Here is a 20,027-nt window from a genome sequence, read left to right on the forward strand (position 1 = left end):
TGCTGCTCCAAATCATTAGGGGAGTCATCAACCCTCCTTCGGGAATCCGGCAGACAGGGCTATTTTGACCCTGGGCCTGAAGGGGGCTTTTGAAAACGTTAGACATTGTAAAATTGTGGAGAATTTCAACGCCACCCATTGCGGCGGGAAAACATTGAGATATAGAGAAAAACTTTGTAGAAAATACGAAAGCTTACATCAGACTTGGCAATGAAAAATTCTGGCCTGGGAACCCGAGGCACGCCGCAAGGAGAAGTTACCTCTCCGTTGCTTTTTAACGTTGCCCTCAAGGGCCTCGCCGAGAGGCTCGCTTTCCAGCGAGAGCGCCTAAATAATACCGGTGTCTTACTTGATAACGTCGTTGTCGTTAGGCTGTGAAGAAGGCACTAGGCAAATTTTATGCCTACCTAGCCAGAGTACCCGGGTTCGAACCCGACTGCGGCGGCCGCGTTTCGATGGAGGCGGAACGCAAAAGGCGCCCGTGTGTTGTGTCATGTCAGTGCACGTTGAAGATTTCCAGGGGGTCGAAATTATTCCGGAGACCTCCACTATGGCACCTCTTCCTTTCTTCTTTCATCGCTCCTATATCCCTTCCCTTACGGCGCGGTTCAGGTGTCGACCGAGATATATGCAACTGATAATGCGTCATTTTTTTTCCTTAAAAACCAATCTACTAATTCAAATATTACGTGTCCTGGCGGGTTTTAACCAGCTCTCGGCCTATCATAGGCGCTCGTGCTTCTAGTGTACAAAACATGCGACCTCTCACAGCGTGGTGCAGAAGGTGCGATGTGTACCGAGGCGACTGTAATCATGGCTGCGACGCTTGATGAGGCGTCTGTAATCGGGAAAAGATGTAAAACCGAGTTGAAAGTGATCAGTTTCCCCCATCGGGCCACGCCCCTTTGCTTGAAGTGAGCTCGTGTTATGTGACGCAGCAGTTATAGATCAAGCTATGAAGGGCAGTTTTTTTACCAGGGGTTCTGTGTACACTGCAAAAGAACAGCATCTATTTCGCTTCTCTTGGGACCGCGCGCACAGAAAAAATGTGAGAATCACAGGTCAAACGGTAGGGTGAGACCCACAGAACTCCGAAGCATGCAAGATAAGAGTTCAGAAACGCTCACATTTTAGAACAATATTTGCTCGGAGCGGATGTATAGCACAACTTTAACTTTGAAGCCTCATAATTACTGAAATTCGCCTTTAAAGAAGGCTTCTCGCACTTGATTTTATGGTAAACGAGAAGCTGTCTGAATGGTGGTCTCCAGGGAATAGGCACTTACAGAACGAAATAAGCAATCCTAATTGTTGGAAAACTAATCGAAACGTACATTATCCAGGTTACCAGATTGCTAAGGAATATGCTATGCCCGTTGACAGTATGCAAGATCTGTTCACAAGGCGCCGAGTTTCTCGGTAGATTCGCTGCGAAAGATGAATACTTCCGCATAATTAACTCCGATTCACTGTTTAAACAATCTCCGGTAGCGGTCTCTTTTGGCAGGACATCAAATTTTCGGAATTCCACGCGATAGCGGCAGTTTCCTCTTCGAAACGGCATGCCACCGGGCTGCTCTTAGTGCAGCCCAACTGAGAGTATGGCCCAACATGACCCTGCCGAGAGCTCTGTCTTCACCCTGAAAGCGGCGCTGGCTATCGAGGCACCCTAGGTCGAAGGCTGAGGTTTCCTTTATACCTGGGGTTTTCCAGCTCTGCTAGAGAATTAGCGCTGTCGCGCTGAAAAATTGCCGCAACTACGCGCGCCATCGGACTCTACACTCGCACTTGCAGAAGCGCACATAACACCAAGGAGGACTATCCGCGAAAGAGAAGATGTGTTGAATAGTTCGTTTGATACTTCGGTAGTATTCAGCGAGCAAAAATATGGCACGCAGGTGCAAAGCTGTTCGCTTGTCGGCACATAGGTCAAATGGGACAACATGCGTCCCACTGTCGTTCATAGGGCTAAGGGAGCATGCTCTAATAATTATTGCAGTGGACGAATTCCGTTCGCGTCCTCATCCTTTTTGCTCGATCTCTCTCTCTTCCAGTCGAACAACACCGGCCCCGCGGACCCCGGCTCGAGGCTGCTGCCAGTGTACATCGGAAAGGTATGGAGTGGTGCAGGATGATCTGGATATGAGCTAGATGGTTCATATATCGCAAGTGAAACAGCAGCCAACAGCCTCGTGTCACGTCCCTTTCCTGTGTGGTGTCCCTCGTTGGCTGTTGCTTTATTTGCGGTATGGAGTGCATAGCATTTTACCATTAGACTTCGCAATTGGCGTAAAATAATAAAGAAAACTTTGCGATCTCAGGAATACGCATGTGCTTCCCCACCAGCGAGTGATTGGTTGTGTCCAGTGTCAGCTCCGTCTTGACCGCTCATATGGAATTAAATTATTTCACCTACCAGCCAAGTTTTGAAGGCTAAGATGCCTAAAAATCCTTGATTGGTCAGTTAGGCTATGCTTTAAGGATATGACGCGATATCGTGGACTGGGGTCCTCTTTGCGTATCACTTCGCAGACACGATCATTGTGTACATTACATTACCACCTGTAACGTACACCCTTTGTAAAAGGTTTGGAGCCCAGGGGGTTTTCTTTTCAGCCACACTGTGTCGTTCTTAATGGATCTCTAGCGCGTACAAATTTCCTGGACATGAGAAGATTTCTGGTACTTCCTCCTGCAATAGGTAGGACTTCCATGAATGCTCCTGGAGTCCCGATATAAAGCTTAGAAGTGAACCCCCTGGGGTCTCAACTTTTGACAACGACTGTACGTTATTTGGAATTCTGGAATATTACAAAATGCCGGACTAAGTATGGGAAACAAATGTTGAAGCACTCACTGCCGACGGTTTTAAATAATCTTTTTATTGAAACAAATAATGAGATTTAGGTGATTTCTTCACAAAAATTGCGTACCTTGTTTGTATTAGCCATTTTTTTTCTTCCCCTGGTTTGATGTTGACGTGTACCGACTTCGCCGCACGCTGCTGCGCTTTTGTGTATGCTGGGAGGTCAGGACTCCTCATGCTGTTTTTTCAGCTTTTTACCTGCCCTCCTCGCAACATTCCTTTTTTGTTGCGCATTAAAATTTCAATTTCAAATGTCAATTACATTCGCAGATCGCGGGCGGTCACTCCTTACGCAGTGGTGCAGCGGTCAAGAGAAGCGCCACTGCCCGGGCAGGGGGCTGTTTCAAACGCAGCCCCCGGTGGGACGTGTGAGAGCGAGGTTGCTCTTCCCTAGCAACCTCTCGAGAGGTTGCTAGTTTGACTAGTTTAACTGCCACCTTCCAGGGTGGGCTATTCTCATAATCCGGAGGGCAGGTTGCGATGACGCCACAAGAACACGTTACCTAGGTGGCGCCTGCTATTTCGACGCCGAATATCCTGCTTGCGGAAGACTTAAGGCAACGCCTTGAAAACCACTCATATTTCTACCTTTATTTTTCGGATAAGTTATATCCGAAAAATAAAGGTAGAAATATGAGTGCTTTTCGCACTTATAATGATAATGATGCATGATAATTTGCATGATAATGATGCTGGAAGTTTCAGGGAAGAGTCCGTAGTCCAGGACCTTTGTAGCCCGATCTGTCAGCTGGGCTGGGGTCACCAGCTCACTCAAAATTTTGATATGGGCTAGTCGGAGGCTCATCTTAGGGAAAGTATGTGCAGCACAAAAAACAGGGACAGCAGAAAAGACACAGAAAACAGGACTAGCGCTGAAAGGTATGAATGGTTCAGCGCCAGTTCTGTTGTTTGCGTCTTCTCTGCTGCCCCTGTTCTTTGCGCTGTATATACTTTCCGTAAGATGACCAGCTAACGCTGAGCATAAAAGTCCGAGCTGGGAAGCTGCACATCCCCCCGTTCCCGATTTTGATTGCGTATGGGATCAACAGCCCTTATTTCAGGGCATTCCCACGTGACATGACTATATTGGGTCTCACCAGGGACAAAAATCTCTAAACATTTCCGGATAAACTTTAGAATATATATGCAAGTTCGATAGGTGTTCCTTTCCTATCGTCTCCAGACAACATACTCCGCCTTAGTTAGTTCCCTGTGTCCCCCTACTTTGTCGTAGACATTCCAGTCTGCCCCTGAAGACCCTGGTGAGCGGTGTGAGCATGGGTGAACTGGCTCGGTCGGTGTGTTCTCGAGCAGTCCCGTCCGTCTTCTCATTCCCCTGCCAAACCCTCAAGTCCAGGGACCATGATGATGGAGTGGACCTGTTTACAGTAGTCAGTTTGTGCATGGTGTACCAGAAAATAATGGCTAGCTGGCTGATTCGGGCCCGTGTGAAATCTCTGCATGCTTCCTTGGAGTCGGAAATGATGTTTAATGATGTTTTTCTGCGGGTTCCCTTCGGCCTCTGCCAGAGCAATAGCAGTGGTCTCAGCTTCACGCGATGTGCAGTTTCTAAGTGACGTGCTGACCAGTTTTTTGTGTCTGTGGTTGATTACCGCTATTACGGCCGTTTTTGTAGAAAGCAACATCCACGTACTCCGTAGTGAATCTGTCTCAATGTTTTGAGTCCATGTGATCTATACGGGCTGTACTCCGTGCGTGGTTAGTCTTATCCTATTGCGCGTGGGAGGGAATCGGAGAATCGTTCAGGTGTTGCGTGACCTGCGGCGGTTTGTCCGCATTTTCTTTATTTGGTCGTGGCCTACAGCGCTCTTCCTACGCTGGTCAGCTGGAGGCTTTTCCGTCGGGCTATAAGGAGAGTTTCTTCATGCTCATCGTATCTGTTCGTGACTCCAAATTGTTCGTGTTTTTCTGTAGCTGTTCTTAGAGGGAGGCCAAGCGCAAATTTGTATGGTTTACGCAACATTATCTCAGCTTGGCTTTCTCTCGTTTGTTGAGAGGATGATAGGGAAGACTGTAAGTGAAACGGCTTATCATCAGGGCATTCACCAGTCTGAGGGTGCCCTCTTCTCGCATACCTTTTACTCTGTTCGTGACGCGGCGGATCATTCGTGTCACTTTTGCTGTGGTCGTAGTCAGCAGCCGCTTTCAGTGGTCCGCCCTCAGGTTTCTGCGTATCCATATTTCAATTATCCTGGTTCTTGGTGCGTAAGGAATCTAGACCCTCTTAGTATTACAGATGGGTTGGCGTCATTGGTGTAACGAGGCCTGTGCACTCGCAGCAGTTCAGATTTTTCCGGCGAACAGCTCAGGCCACTCCCGGCTGCTCAGAGCTTAACGCATGAAGCTGCGTCTTGTAAAGGAGGAGGAGGAATAACCGCGAACTTGGACGAGACTTAAGAGCGAGAAGAAAACAGGACGAGCGGCAACTAGCAACTGAAGTTCATTGGGAAAAAGACGTGTTGCAGCAAGGGTTGCATCTGCTGCATAGCGTACGTAACACCGTTACATTGCGAAGAACTAAGATAATGACACGTGGAACACGCGACACGGCTAAGGAAATAAATCGAAACAAGCACAAAAAGAGCAATGAAATGCCCGTCACAGGTTTAACAGAAACCGAGTCACTTATAGTAGTCCCTGCTGCATCGCCAGTCCTTGTGGGGAGCGTTAGTCGCCCACTATTATTACGTGGTACCCTGCCGCTGCCGCCTTGGTAGCCTGGAGTATAGAGGTCTGAAGTCGTATCTCGCCTGCAGAGTAGGGCTCTAAACATTAAGAATGAAAGTGCTTTTCTTGACCCGCTTTTGTGGCACTAGCTCCAGTAGGGTGGGCTGTTGGTCTACGTCTTCAAGGTATGAGCGTGGATACCGCTGAACCCGTCTCCGCAAGACAGGCGTATAGTCACTCTAAGGGACAGGAAGGGCATGCTGTCTCTGGAGAAAGATTATTTCCGCCCGAAATAATGGCTTTTTTTCAACGAAAGCCCCGGCAGTTCCATTTCCAAATTTCGGGGCGTCCGGGCAGATGCGTGCTACCATCCTGGCTGGCTTCAGAATCACTGTCGCTCACTGCCAGGTGACGGCAGGCTTTTCTTTTATATTCTGTGCGCTCTTGCGGTTGCGGAGGCCACCTCTGATTTCGTACATCTGTGCTTGCTGATTGATTCACATTCTGCCTATTTCCGCCACTTTTGTTGCAAGTTCTCCAGCGTGCTCTCCCAGTCCATCTTAGTCCACGCAACTGCTTGACAAAGGCGGTGGCGAATTTATCAAAGGAGTTCTCTAAATCTCGTGACATGTGGTTAATCATTTCGCTCTGCGTTAGGATCACTGCCGACTTTCCACTCACGAGGGCTGTGGGTCGCGGCTTCGTGGTATTCATCCCTTTCGTGTTTGTCGTGGGAACGTCGCACTTTGCGCCAGTGTTGCCGCGACTCCCGCTGAGACTTTTCACAATGCGTATGAACTGTGTGAATTTAGCCTTCTGCTGTTGTATCATGCTTTCCATTCGAGTGCATTTAGTGCATTGTGTGGTATTACAAGGCGTTTCTAAGCAGTGGATTTATCTGCGACAGTTCCCAGCTCACCTGCTTACTGCCTTGTTTCTTCTACATAGAACGACCGTACCAAACTTGATAGGACTGACCATACACCCGCTTAACAACTATAAGCCATGCAAACACGGTGCAATTAAATGCTATTTCTTTGTGCATGGGATTAGAAGGCAGCGTTCTTTAACTTTTGGCATTGTAAGTGCTTGTATCCTTTTGGGTAACGCAGTGAAAACGTTGCATTCCTGAATTGTTTGTTATGCATACTCTCAAACCTATATCAGTTCAGTTCAGTTCAGTTCATTTATTTCAGTCTTATACAATGGCTGAGGAGAAAGGAAATAAAGCCGCGCACGCGGCTTGACAAAGCTCCCATCTCCCGTGGCGGTCTGGCACGGCGATGACAGACAGCAGTAAAACAATAACAAGGGAATGCATGAAATAACAAATATGTACAATATCTTCATAACAGATCACCAGAACAGTCTCTGTGCTGTTACACACACGCAAATAATAGTTTAATCACAGCACATGGATTTCAACCCAATAGAAATCGACCTCAAGCAAAGGTCAACAGTATATACTGAAAATATAAACAAAAATACCGGGGGCACTTAAGAAACTTACGTGCAAGTGTTGCAAAACCATTGTATTTGTCTATGCCAATTTTTCATAATTCCAGTGTCAGTCTGTTGCCATTCTATTTAATTCTATTGAAATTCTACTACAATTCTTTAATTAAGCCTGCGATTTGGGCGAGTTGGCAATGACTCAGTGGGAAAGACAGCGCGGGAAGACTGGACACACGAAAGCAAAGACACAAAGACATATTGCGTATTGCTTTCCAGTGTCCCATTTCTCGCGCTGTCTTTCACAATGAATGTACTATAATTCTACTATAATCATATTATTTTTCTCTGTAGTTGGACCAGTTGTAAGTACTAGTACTAACTATTAAGGCCGGAATACATGGAGCGTTTCTACCGCGGCGCGTCGTCGATTTTCGCCCGACGGCGCAGATTTGACGCCCGGCGTCGAGAAAAACGGCCGCCGCCGCCGATCAGGACCGGCTAGATTTTGACGCGCGGTGTCCGGTGAGACCGGAAGCGGCGGCTGAAGCGAGCCAATGGCAGCGCAGAAAGCCCGCTCTTCCGGTCCTCTGCCTGCCGCCGCCAATATGGCCGCCGTGGCCGTCGAGCTGCGCCGTGTTTTTGGCATGGAAATGTTATTGTCGTGAAAATAAACGCTTCATCAGGCTTGAAATGTCGCTTTTTTTGGAGAACACGGCCGAATCTTGGATCGGAATGCCTGCGCTCCCTCCCTGAAGCGAATCTGTCGAAGAAAACTGCAGCCGCTGGTGTCCGTGGCTGAGCGGGCGTCCAAAGGTACGCGACGGCATGCATTCGAGCTCGCAAATCTTTATAGATACTTAAGCGCGCGTGTTAAAATTTGTACAATGGTGTCGAAGTGAAACTTTCCCGATTTTAACAGAATGGTCAGCGTCGCTGTTCTCACAGACCTCCTTGCACAGTGGTGTTTGCCACTTGTTGATCACATTTGCTTTCGCGTCGAGGGATACGCTGCGGCGCGCCGCCGCTCCAACGCTCCATGTATCTCCAGCCGGGCGTCGCGCCGCCGCGACGTTTTCTGCCGCGCGAATGTCGTCGATAAAAACGCCGCATGTATCCCGGCCTTTACTGCTAAACATTTTGTATTTTCCCGCTTTTTATGACGTCACACCCAACCATTCGCGACAGTTTTAATGCTGCCGCTTATTGGGCGATTCTGGGTTTTCCTGTCGATGAGCTATCTAATGCTCTCGCTTCACTAAAAATGCCATAAAATGTTCACTGCTTTCTGAAAAAGTCGCTGTGATGTTTCAGATATGGAGAATGCGTTAACTTGTATCTGGGTGGAGATAACTTAAGAGTGGACTGACTTATTTTGTTCAGTACTTTGAGTCTTGAATTGATGTTTTGTGAAATTCGGCTGCCATGAAAACATTCAAAGGCCGTTTTTAATGTCATTATCGATCTGTAAACGCGACGCCGTGGCCAGCATTTTGTTTTCATGTCATGTACTACATGCTGTGAATCACCGAAGCCAGGCAGTAATGACGAAGCTCTGCATTGAGATGGGTTTCAAAATTTGTGTGCTCACAGTCAGACCGCGTTTATTGTGTTTCTTACCCGCCAAAACTTTCATTTTCTGCACATTGTGACGCTTCTTTCTAAAAAAGCCATCCAGCACAAGTGAAGCCTAGAGGTATGACTAGTCATTTCCATTCCAAGTTTCGACGACTGCCGTAAGGTTGCAATATATCGAGAGAAGGCAAATGTCCCCTATACCTGCATGCACAGCAACCATTTGGCCTAGATGCATATTTGAAGGATGAGAATTAGAAGCGGACACCAATAAAGGCATTGGTTGCTCGTAGAGAGGCTGCCCACAATTGGCTGCATGCTTACGTCACCCTCTCCGGGCTTTCAAAGCAACCCCCCGCCCCCTTGTGAACCGCGGGTTCCGACGGCGAATCACTCTTGCTGCTTTCATTGTGTTCCCGCCCCTGCATTGTGTTCCCGCCCCAGGGTAGTTTTTTTTTCGGCTGTTTTCATAAGTTCATGTAGCCTGACGCTAGCACTTAAGCAAAAAATTATATATACATGTACATATAAATGTGCGGTCGTGCGGCGACCGTAGATTCTCTCATCTGCGCCGGTACCAGCCCGGATGATTCGGATGTGTGAAACTGCAGCTCATCGCAGCCATACGGTCAGAGGTAAATTTCTCTGTTACATTTTCTTTGGTGGATGAATGGAGCACGGTTGGTGCGCCATTTAGCCGCTTCGTAAGTGGGCCTGCTCGCTCTGCATGGACCGTACCGCTTTTTTGCGCGTTTCTTCCAAGGTCGCCGGGACACCAACGATTGAGGCGCTGTAATGGTGGTGCCTTGTAAATCGGTTCCGCAGGGTGCTTACCGTGAAGTTTAAAAACTCTACGCTGCCCTAAATACTCTTACTGCTTTCCACAACCGACTTGGCCATGACAGGGCGTGCATGATGAGCCACATGACGACCGGTTCCATTGCATGCTACATCACAACGCCTTAATTCTTACCACATATTACTCCTGGTAGCACTGAACGAAGCTAAGTTGGTTTCATTTTATACTGAAACTCAAATAACATAACCAATTTTCAATTTCATTTTCATTGAAGGATACTGACAGGCGCGTAAAATTGTAACAGAAAACGTGAAAACCCTGACCGATATAAGGTGTCTCAGAATGTTTTCTCGTTAGCATTTTTTGTTTCATGTTTAGTGCTTCTAGTCGGGGATGGTTATGTAGATAGAAAGGGGCCTACTTATCGAACGAAGAGGCCGACGATGGGATAAAAGCAGCAAAGCGGGGCGCACTGCTGCACCCAAGAGTCACCCTTTCGTTTCCTACCTGCCCTCCTTTAGTTCCCTACTTGCACTTGCTGAGACATTTGCGCGACTTCAAACAACAAAACAACGTTAAATAGTGAATGCGTACTCCCAAACGGAAATCAACTCCCTTTTGGAGGCTTTTCCTCAGAGCACTAGAATACTGACCATTCCCGCTCCGAGTTGTTGATGAGTTCAGCCTCTGCCTACCATCCAGGTTAGCTTACTTGGTAGAACGCCTGCCCCCGGCATCCCGGACGCGTATTGCCCAGCCATATCTCGTGGGCGCACTTGAGCAGGCAACGCCCAGGAGTGCGATCACGTGACACGATGTCACTTCCGTCGACAGCAAGAATGGCTCCTTGCTGTGCTGCCGCGGTATGTTCACGCCGTTGTCAACCAGCGGTTCCAACGGTATATTCAAGCCACCTCAACGCCTTGTTGGGTCCTGGGTACTTGCCTTTAAAGGCTTCGAAGGACCTATGCCAGCCGTGCTTTTCGGGGCTCGATGTGCGCCGTCCAACGGCCTTCCAACCTATGCAAGACCTACGCGGTGTTGCGTAACGTTTATTTCGAGCCGTCTGTAGCTTTCTCAAACGTTCCTGATTCTAGCAAGGATCAGCCTGGACAGCGGCGAGTAACAGCTGCTCACGATGAGTTCCCTGTGAGTGCGTAAACTGCACGGCATAGTGAGAATGTCCGCGTAGTAAAAGTGATTGCGATCGGAGCGAGTGCTTTTCCGCCAAGGCAGCGAAAGTGCATTTGTGAAAGCTCGCCATGCGCTCGCCATGCATTCCCGTATGATGAAATGAACTTAGCGTTGGAGTCGTTCGAGTGATCGCAACCAACCGAAGCGAGCGCAGGACATTATTTCTGTTACGTATCCATAACCGATTTTAATGCGACAGCGTTTCTTCCCTAATCAGTGGCGTGGACAGGATATGTCACGAATGGACAGAGAGTGTCCTCGTACATTGTCGATCATTCAGTAAGAGTGTAATTATGATTTCTATTAATTAATAATGATTGACTGAAAAGTTTAAATGACCTAATTACTGAAATAAATAATTGATTAAAATTAAGACATTTTTCTCATAACTCCGGGTAATTCACGAAATCTGTTAATTATTAATGTCTTAATGTGTGTTTCTTGACTGTGTCCTGTCCCTGCGCACTGTTTTAAGTTGAAAAATGAACCAACTGGCCCCGCTACTTCCCATGATGAATTATTAATGATTTCTTCCTAATTAAACGAAGAATGAAAATAATGAAATTGGATAATAATTAATAAAACGAATTCATCGATTTATTTGAACTAAGCGATTAATTATATTTTATAGTAACACACAATTAACGACAATTGATAATTGACTAAGTAATTGATTTAACTTATTTACTGATTTCCATTAATTGTTACGCCTTTAATTTTTATCGCGGCACTTGTAGATACTGCGTTTGAAAACTTACAAAAGTTATGTTGCCCCCAAACATGCAATAACCATTTCAGGACGACAACGAGATTCTTACTGCGAATTCTCAATCCGGCCAAGCACATCGACTTTAACAAGCCACGCTGCAGTACAGGCTGCTAACAATCGACCGTCTCACAACCGGGATAACCAAATTTTTTCAAAGAGCTATTAGCTACTTTAAACTCTTATTCATTCATTAAAAATAGCACATAGCAGTGGTTTTACACTGTCTAAATAAAAATGAACGCCGACCAAAGATCGTCAAAGAGGCTAGACTCGGATTCCGCACAGAAGCTGTGTTCACTAATCCGAAAGCATGAAGCTTCAGTGCGTACCAGTAATCGCCCTAGGCATCTAGTGTACATAGGCTGAAATTAGCCTGGTTCGATTTAGGGTGTGGCTGAGTTTGCTGAGAGAGAACAAGATAATTGCGCTTGCAGTGTTTCCCAGCCCGTGCACAGTAGTTTTTACTATAATATATAAACAGGCCTCCGTCCTGGCTCCCTTCCGACAGGTATTGTAAAAGACATGTTTATCTACTCAGTCTATAAGGTCTGTATGCGTCTGATTTGTACATGCATTAAAAAATTTATTTTGAAGCACACTGCTGTTAAATATGAATTAACATGTACAAGAGAAAATTATGACGAAGCTGACAGATGGGCAAGTTGCATAACGTTCATGATGTAACATTAACGCGAAAGGAGCACGTCCCACGTGTCCCTTTCGCGGTATTGTTATATCATGGAAATCTGCCGTTTCCAAGCATTTAGAACACATCAGTGGTAACTAAAATCATTGGTAACTAAAGCTGTTCTGCATTTCACACAACCGCGAGGATACAACAATACTGGTTTATTTTTTGCAGTATTTTTCAGCCCATTATAAAAAGCGAGAACAGAAATAGCACTCTGCAACTGCGAAGGGGCCGAGACTTGCATCACTCGGCTTAAGTGCACGACTTTGCTCAGCCTACTTACAGCGGGACATCAGCCACCTGTAACTGTTTTTTTCTGAGCTCACATTGCAGTTGCAGATGCCAGGTGCACCGTTGAAACATTATCATTCGCTGCGTGGATTTCTGCAGTGACCAGTTCAGAGGACAAGTGTTCAGTGAGCACAGCCTTATCAGATTTGGTTTTATGGGTTTTATCGCCACAAAGCAACTCAGGCTATGAGGTAAAAGGTCATTGGAGTATTTCGGGGAAAAAACAAAAATGAATCTTGAAATGTCATGACATGGGCTAACTGAGGCACAATGGTGCTTGTGGGAAGGAACCATGAGTCGGAACAGATTACTTGGTTATGTGAGAGTGAAGAGTAAAAAAAGCTGAAGCATCTGCACGAGACAAAGAAATTTGAAGATTCCTCTTTAGTACATAATACAGGAATTTGTCGCGACGGGAACGAAACGGGGACAACGAAAGAAAACAACCACGAAAGGACGAGCGCTGCACTTCCAACTGATAGTTTATTGAAAACTATCAATAAAGTATCGCTTGGAAGTCTAGCGCTCGTCCTCTCGTGATGGCCCTCTCGTGATGGCCCTCTTTCATCGTCCCCTTTTTGTTCACGCTGCGACCAATTCCTGTACTATGTATCAACACCAACTGGCCCAAACTTCAGTACTTCTGCACCTTTAGTGCTGAGGCACTGGAGCTCCACCAATAGTCTGAGAGAATAAAGCAACCGGCTCAGGTCAGAACTTATCTCTGGATGTTAGCAACGTTGGAATTACGCCATGTGGCATTGAATACCGAGCTAATACTGCACGGGGGATTTGAAAACAAGTAACCTGAAAGACGGTGACACTAAAAGTGTGTTATGTGAATATCCTAGGTTGTGAGCGGGCGATAAGGATTAATAGGCCCAAATATTTTACCCTGTGAGCCATATTAATGGCTGAGTATTTGAACCAGTATGTACTGACTATACATTTCTGGTATGAATAGACAAAATGTTGTTATCCTGAAAGTAAAAAAATATTAGTGCAGTCATGGTAACGTCCGCCAATAGGGCATTCTAGAGCATGCAAAATATTCTTCTGGAGAATTGAAACGCTGGTTTAGACTGCAAGATGGCAGACCGCACAGCCGCCTATGAAGACTTGCTTACGTTACACCGAAGGAGAGATTATGATGTGCTTAATAAAAAGCTGTGGCCCAAGGACAATGCCGAGGGTGGGACGCCCAAGGAAAAAATCCCGTTGCGTAAGAACTAGCATGGGAAATCTGCCGACGCTGGGCTGTTAAAGCTTGGATCTAGTTCAGAGCTATTTGAATGCAAAAGACGAAAAGTCATCCTTACGTAAAGGAGATATCTTATCACATGCTTTTTCCTAGCCAGGAAAGAAGAAAGCGTCGAGGGGATTGTTGCAGTCAAGGTGCATGTGCATGTTGTTAATAACGAGAGAAAGTTCATCATCAGAGGAATGCTTTCTAAAAGTTTGCGCATTTGAGCCAACAAATTTAATGGGCGATGAAAAACTGTAGCGCTCGAGACAAGGAGACAACGAAGAAGTTCGCTGTGTCCTTGTCTCGAGCGCTACAGTTTTTCATCATGAGCAACCAACTCGCCCAAACATCCACCCTGATTAATGGGCGAAAACAATCTAGCAGGGCGATAGTACGAAATATGCTTTGTGGTTTGGAGCGCACGCCAATGGCACAAGAAGGGTCGTAGGTGACGACTGGTAAGACATGCAGAGGCCAAGCTACGATGAGGCGGGAAGCTACACGCACAACGCAATGTGCACTAGATATCTGTACACACTGGTTCCTGTCCTGTTGCTGCCTTTTGTAAGTTTCACAGAGCTTGATCCAAATGTACTGTCGGATGAACTGCTGGCAAGACGGTATGTTAAAACTGTTCTAAGAGACGAGAACGACCTAGTAAGAATGGCTACCCTGTGCGTTGGTATTGTTCGTTTTTACCCGCCATCTTTGTTTCTAGCGAAGTTTTACCAGGTGCGCAGGGCTCGTTTTGCTATCTTCTGTTCAAAAGCGGTGTCAGGTAAAGCAGCTGTTATTCTTCTACCACAATAACTGTTGTGCATACAGCACATTCCCCCCTAATCAGCTTTCGTACTTCGCAATGACAAATTTAGTTCTCGGGTCGCATAGTTGAATAAGAGAAAGATTAATTGCTTGCGTCATCATCAGAGCTAAAAAATTAACCATAATTTCATGTATGCAGATATGTCTAGCTAGTGTAGGCCCCTTTAATATGAACTCAAATTATGGAGTTCATTTCTCGGGACAAAACTTTCTATATGCACTTCACGCCTCGTTAACATGAAAACTGTCTGATCAGACACTGGGCAGTGTGAAAATTTCCAATATCCCGTCCTAACATTTATTCTTGTGGTATTAATATGCATAGTGCAAAGACTCTTAAAACTTTTTGTATTTTGGTAGATAAGTCAAACACTCCTCAATCATACACCTTTGGTTCAGACTGGAATTTTTATCATACTGCTTGTCGCACTGCGCGCACAGAGTGTGTGTATATAGGCACAACGACTCCTACTGCTAACACTTTCTGGTTGACACAGCTGCTGCAGCCGCGAGCGCCGAGGCAGAGACAGAGGGACGACCAATGTAGACGGCTCATTAGCATTCAGTGCACAGCCAAAACAACACGGAGCGCCCAGATATTATATAACCATAAGCGGCGCGCTATCAGTGTGAAGTCACACGCTCTTCACACGGTCCCACACTCCTCCCCGCAAAGTTTTGCACAATGCTTATGGGCTGTCACAATCGGGAGGTTTCCTTGCAAGAGCACTGGTCGAAGAGTCTGTGCCCCTGGAGAGGATGTAGGTTCTCGGACGGCGGTGTGGAACCTTGCTGTAGAGTGGCATTCCGCTGGCCCAAGAGAGCTGAGTCTCCGGGGTTGCTGCGGCGGTGCTGCAGAAGCTCGAGGACTCCAGCACATGAAGGGGAGGCCTCGTAGCAAACGCCTCCGGCGCAGGGTCTGAAATTCACAATGAAAATGTAATTTAAATTGAAATTTTAAATTTCGTTGAAATTTTCAATGAAATTGAAAATGACGTCGCAATGTTGTGTGGCCTCTCTCGGCCAACAGTGGATTTTGTATGTGACGTGGGTAGGATCTTTGTGTGAAGACAGCTCTAATACTGTTATATTAAAAACGAAGATTGACACGTGGTAGCAGCTGTTCGGAAGAAAAAGAAGGCAGTAAATGTGGCTGTCGAACACATGTGCGCGCAACTTGAAGCTGATGGCTCGTGCGATGACAACTTGTATGGCGCTTGTTTGAGGGAAGGAAAGAACTTATGCCACAGGGAAAGGCTAAGAACCGGGAAATCAAAAAGAAAGCGTTGATCAGCCGTATTCCGATTTGATGAATGAATCAATCAATGAAACCTTTATTTCAAAGGAGGGATGGCACTCGGCCTCTGTTGGGAATTAGGAGGAGGGTTGGGGGTGTAGGTGCATAGGTAACTTCTAGTTTTTCGTCTTCATAGCCTTCAGAGCTGCGCACCGTAAGTTCGTCGACCTCTCTCACACTACTTGAAGCAGGCCGCTCTCACTACCGTATGCTGCGATGGCAGGTTGTGCTGCGGTGCTCGACCGTATCTTGCCTGCTAGGGTGGCCATGTCGTCACGTGCAATGTGCTCAAATATGAGTCTCCCTCGCGAGAAAGATGAGCACGTCTATGGAAGATGATGTAGATCTGGTCTACAGACCTCTTGGCAGTGGATGCATCTGTTGTGCATGGGTGCACCGTGTCTGGAAAGAGCCCGCTTGTGAAGTGTGTATTGGGTGTAAGCTGCGTTGGCAATAACTGTGAGATCATCTGTTGCGGCCGTGTGAGCTGTCCCGTAGTGTCAATCCCTGGCGCTGGTGTTCCTTGCGATAACCGACACCTGCTGTCCACTTTCATTTTGGTGCAAACGTAGACCATGGAATGGAATGCAAAACCTTTATTTATCAACTCATCAGAAGGTGATTTGTTGCTTCTTTGCTCGATAAAGCAAGCTGTTGGACGAGTTGATGACGATCTTCCAGAGTTGCAGAGCGAAAGCTTTATACAGATACCATTTGTTTTCTGCCAATTGCCGCCGCTGCATTGTGCACAGCGAGAACACTCGGTTTTCGCACCCGCAAGAAAATCCTCCCGCGTGAAGTTGCTGCGTTGCTGTCTGGTGTGCAGCCCTCAGCCGGCCATGGAAAGAGCTTACGCAAATACCCCGAGCTGAATGACAGAAACAGGTGGAAGTGTACAGGGAGCACCGGAAGCTTCGTATGCAAGTTTCAGCAGGACCAGCCCACTCAAGGAACCAATGGCATCAGCTGTCAGAGTGCATCGACCGCACTACAGAGTTCCTATGCTAGCAGACGCTTCCTAAACTGCGTGTTCTTCTACCTACGAAGACTTCACCGCCGGCACAACGGACCCACGTTTCCATGCAAGGAAACGTTAGGCAAGTCCTGAGCCAGGGGCCCAAGTCTGCTGCTGAACCGTAGAAGTCTAGAGTTGAACTCTTGGCCATGGTGAGGCGTGTTTCTTGGAAGGCCGAAAAAACTGAGGCGGAACTTTGTATACCTGTTGGTGTAGATGTACTAACGCGGTACATATTCTCGGGGAGGAAGCTTACCCTTCAGAAGACTGTTAATTGCCGGCAAGATAATTCGTTATCTTTTGCTGCTTATAAAGGTGGAGCTTTGTTGTTTTGGACAAGGATGACAATGCGTCGAAAGGTTCGGATGCTGCTTTATTTATTTATTTAGTAATACTGCAGGCCAATACTTTGGCCCAAGCAGGAGGGGTATATCACAAACAAAAAAGAAAGCACAGAAAGGCGTATACAATGCAACATGAAATGAACATAATGCACAAAAAGAAGCACAAATGAGAACGTCAACATCGCTAACTTGCACAAAAATAGTTTTGCAATGCAGCCATGAATTCGTTAGACTGAAATACACTAATGGGAAGTGAATTCCACTCGTTCACCATTCGAGGGAAAACTTTACTTGTAAGCGTTTGTTTTCGCGAAGATCGGTGCAAGCAAATACTCATGACTGTGTCGTGTTCTCCTCGTAGAAGGCCGACATACGGAAGCTGGTAGCGTCAATTATTTTTTCCAGAAAGACTGTTATGTAGTAGTAGAAGACGATTAATTTTTCTGCTTATTTCGAGTGCCTGTATTCTATTTTGTAACATTATTGAGGACGGCGAATCCTTCCTGGCATATTTTCCGTATATAAATCTCACTGCTTTTCTCTGTACTCGCTCGAGTTCTTTTGTGTCTTTCATGATATGCTGTGTTTGCATGCTGTGCTGTGTCTTTCAGCATGCTGTGGAATGCTGTGTTTGACATACGCAACGACGTTTCAATGTCAAAAGTCAAGAGTAAGGCGAGAAAGTTAGCTCATAAGCTGAATTTAAACAGGCTCTCGGGTTTGACTGACAGCAGCAAGAAATGCTGTCAGGAAATGTTTTGCACTGCAAAAACCCGAAAACCGGAGTGGCCCTTTCGTGCAATAGTGTCCGGAACTGAAACATGGAAGCTTGTAGCCAAATTTCTGCGCAACAAATTGAATGTGTTGGCTTTTGCAGACTCTTTCAGAGTAGGAACTTCAGAAGTAATTACGTTCCCTAATATGGAATTACAAAGAGATGTTCCGAGATTTTCAATACATGTAAGCTACCTGCATTACACAATTCCTCCTGTAGAAATCACGTTGTCGTCCGTGAGTAATCTTATAGGCAAGCACGGTGCGGAATGAGTGCGCATAACCACAAGCAGTTTCCTCAAATTGCTGTCATTCTATCTGCACTCACTTTTTGCTGAACGGAATGGTGGATGGAAGTTATGGTTTCCGTCGCAGAAAAACTGCAAAAAAAGTTGAGGAGAGCCATAAATGGAAAAGCTATAAAGGACGTAACTAAAAGAAAAGTTACTGTCGTGCCATATCTGCACCGGAAGGAGCTAGACACCGCAGGGGACACGGGACAAAGAAAGAATACGACACAGGGCGGTACTTGCAACTAAAATTTTATTTGAAACTTCATGGCTTTTTAAAGACAGATGCACGTGTGATCTTACAATCAGGTAAAAAGGATGAATGAAAAACAACAGATAACAGGACCTAACTGACAACAATGCACATGAAAGATATGCGAGTCACAAACTACAGAAATAATAAGTATTAAAACGTTATGCGATGCTCATCATGCAAATCACAATCTACAGATATCAGAAGTTAAAAACTGTCGACCGCATGTGGAAGCATGAAAACCACAAGACAAAAGAAGGAAAAGAACGTCAAAAGGAAGCAACCCAACCTGTTACCTGTCAAGGAAACCTAGTTCTTTTTGGAGGATGGAAACCGAAAGCGAACTAACGCATTCATCCGGTTGCGAGCGCAAGATGGCAATGACCTCTACAATCTCTCTCTCAAGCTGCCCCTACCTTCTTCCAACAATCTGGGTCTGGCTGAACTGAGGGCAACAGCCCCGACACTTGCGGCAATGAACAGGCAGATTCGAACCCCCCACCTCCCCCAAGGAACGCGCGTGTTCTCTCAAGCGATCATTTAAGCACCTACCGGTTTGTCCAATATAAAAAATTTTAGTTGCAAGTACCGCCCTGTGTCGTCTTCTTTCTCTGTCCCGTGTCCCCTGCGGTGTCTAGCTCCTTCATGTCTCACCGACTGGCCTACACATCTACCCTCCTAAGATATCTGCACCAGGTTTCCCACAACCTGAGGGAAATTGGAAAGCGTGGGGGAGTGCATGTAACAAGTGAAAGCGGGCTAGTTGGTGGTTGACAAAGGAGTGCATATTGCAACCGCGCAAAACGACGCAGGACGAAGAGAGGAAAGCACAGGACAAGACGCGACAAACCGCGAGTGGACGTCGTTTTTTCAGCGCCTAAGCGACTGTTCAGTCTAGTCCGAAAAGTGAATTTCTCAAACAGCGAACTTCAAGACTGCTTGCAGAGGCACGCTAAATGTTTCGGCTCTGGCCAGGAAGCAGTAATTTATTCCTTGCCACTGTCCTGTGGGAAGAAGTATACATCGGCCAGACTGGCCGATGCCTTCACGAAAGATTAAAAAAAAACACGAATACAACGTCTCAAGTGTTGCCACCACAGGGCACGCGGCAAAGCACAGCAGAGACTGAAAGAAAGAAGAAAGCGACCATGAAGATAATCATTGCGAGTCCCTATGTCAGGACTGCACTGTGATAGCAAGAAACCATGATGCTTTGCTGAGAGAAATATTCGAAGCACTCATAACACGGCTTCCCGCGGAATGTATTAGAGCGCCTTCGATAGCTTCGAAGAAAGAGCCTATCTTGAATGCGAATGTTCACGCGTGTCAGGTGATTTTTGAAGGTCGATCTTTCGTATGCACGAGCTCTATCTTCTCTTTTCCAATTCTGGCCACCAGTGGGGCATTTATACTGACTCGTGTGCCAATCAAGGCTTGAGTAGCGAGTCAGCGCTGTGTTCTGTCGTCCTCTCTTGTCCTGTCTTTCGCGCTTTAACTATGGGATACTTCTTAGCGCAGTCTACACGATGACGCTACTTCTTGCGGACAGTCTTCGATGGCCTTGAGGGTTCGTGCCTCCTGGCGACTTCGGCTGCCCACTCGACCGCGCTTAGCTGGACCTCTGGTACGAGCTGGTTACCGCGGTCTACCGCTGCTCTCGG

General features: G+C 46.5%; 1 protein-coding gene across 1 annotated transcript in view; it reads left to right on the top strand.

Annotated features, from left to right (window-relative positions):
* Nucleotides 1–2,083: 2,083 nt before the first annotated feature.
* LOC149337799 (uncharacterized) overlaps nucleotides 2,084–20,027 on the top strand; it is a 170,393-nt gene continuing 152,449 nt past the window's right edge. The window contains exon 1 of the mRNA XM_089554954.1: nucleotides 2,084–2,114. The gene's annotated coding sequence lies outside the window, so the exon portion shown is untranslated. The remainder of the gene's footprint in view (nucleotides 2,115–20,027) is intronic.

Source organism: Amblyomma mixtum, chromosome 7 (genome assembly GCF_055824585.1).
Source record: "Amblyomma mixtum isolate Tamu chromosome 7, ASM5582458v1, whole genome shotgun sequence".
In the NCBI taxonomy this organism is placed as follows: domain Eukaryota; kingdom Metazoa; phylum Arthropoda; class Arachnida; order Ixodida; family Ixodidae; genus Amblyomma; species Amblyomma mixtum.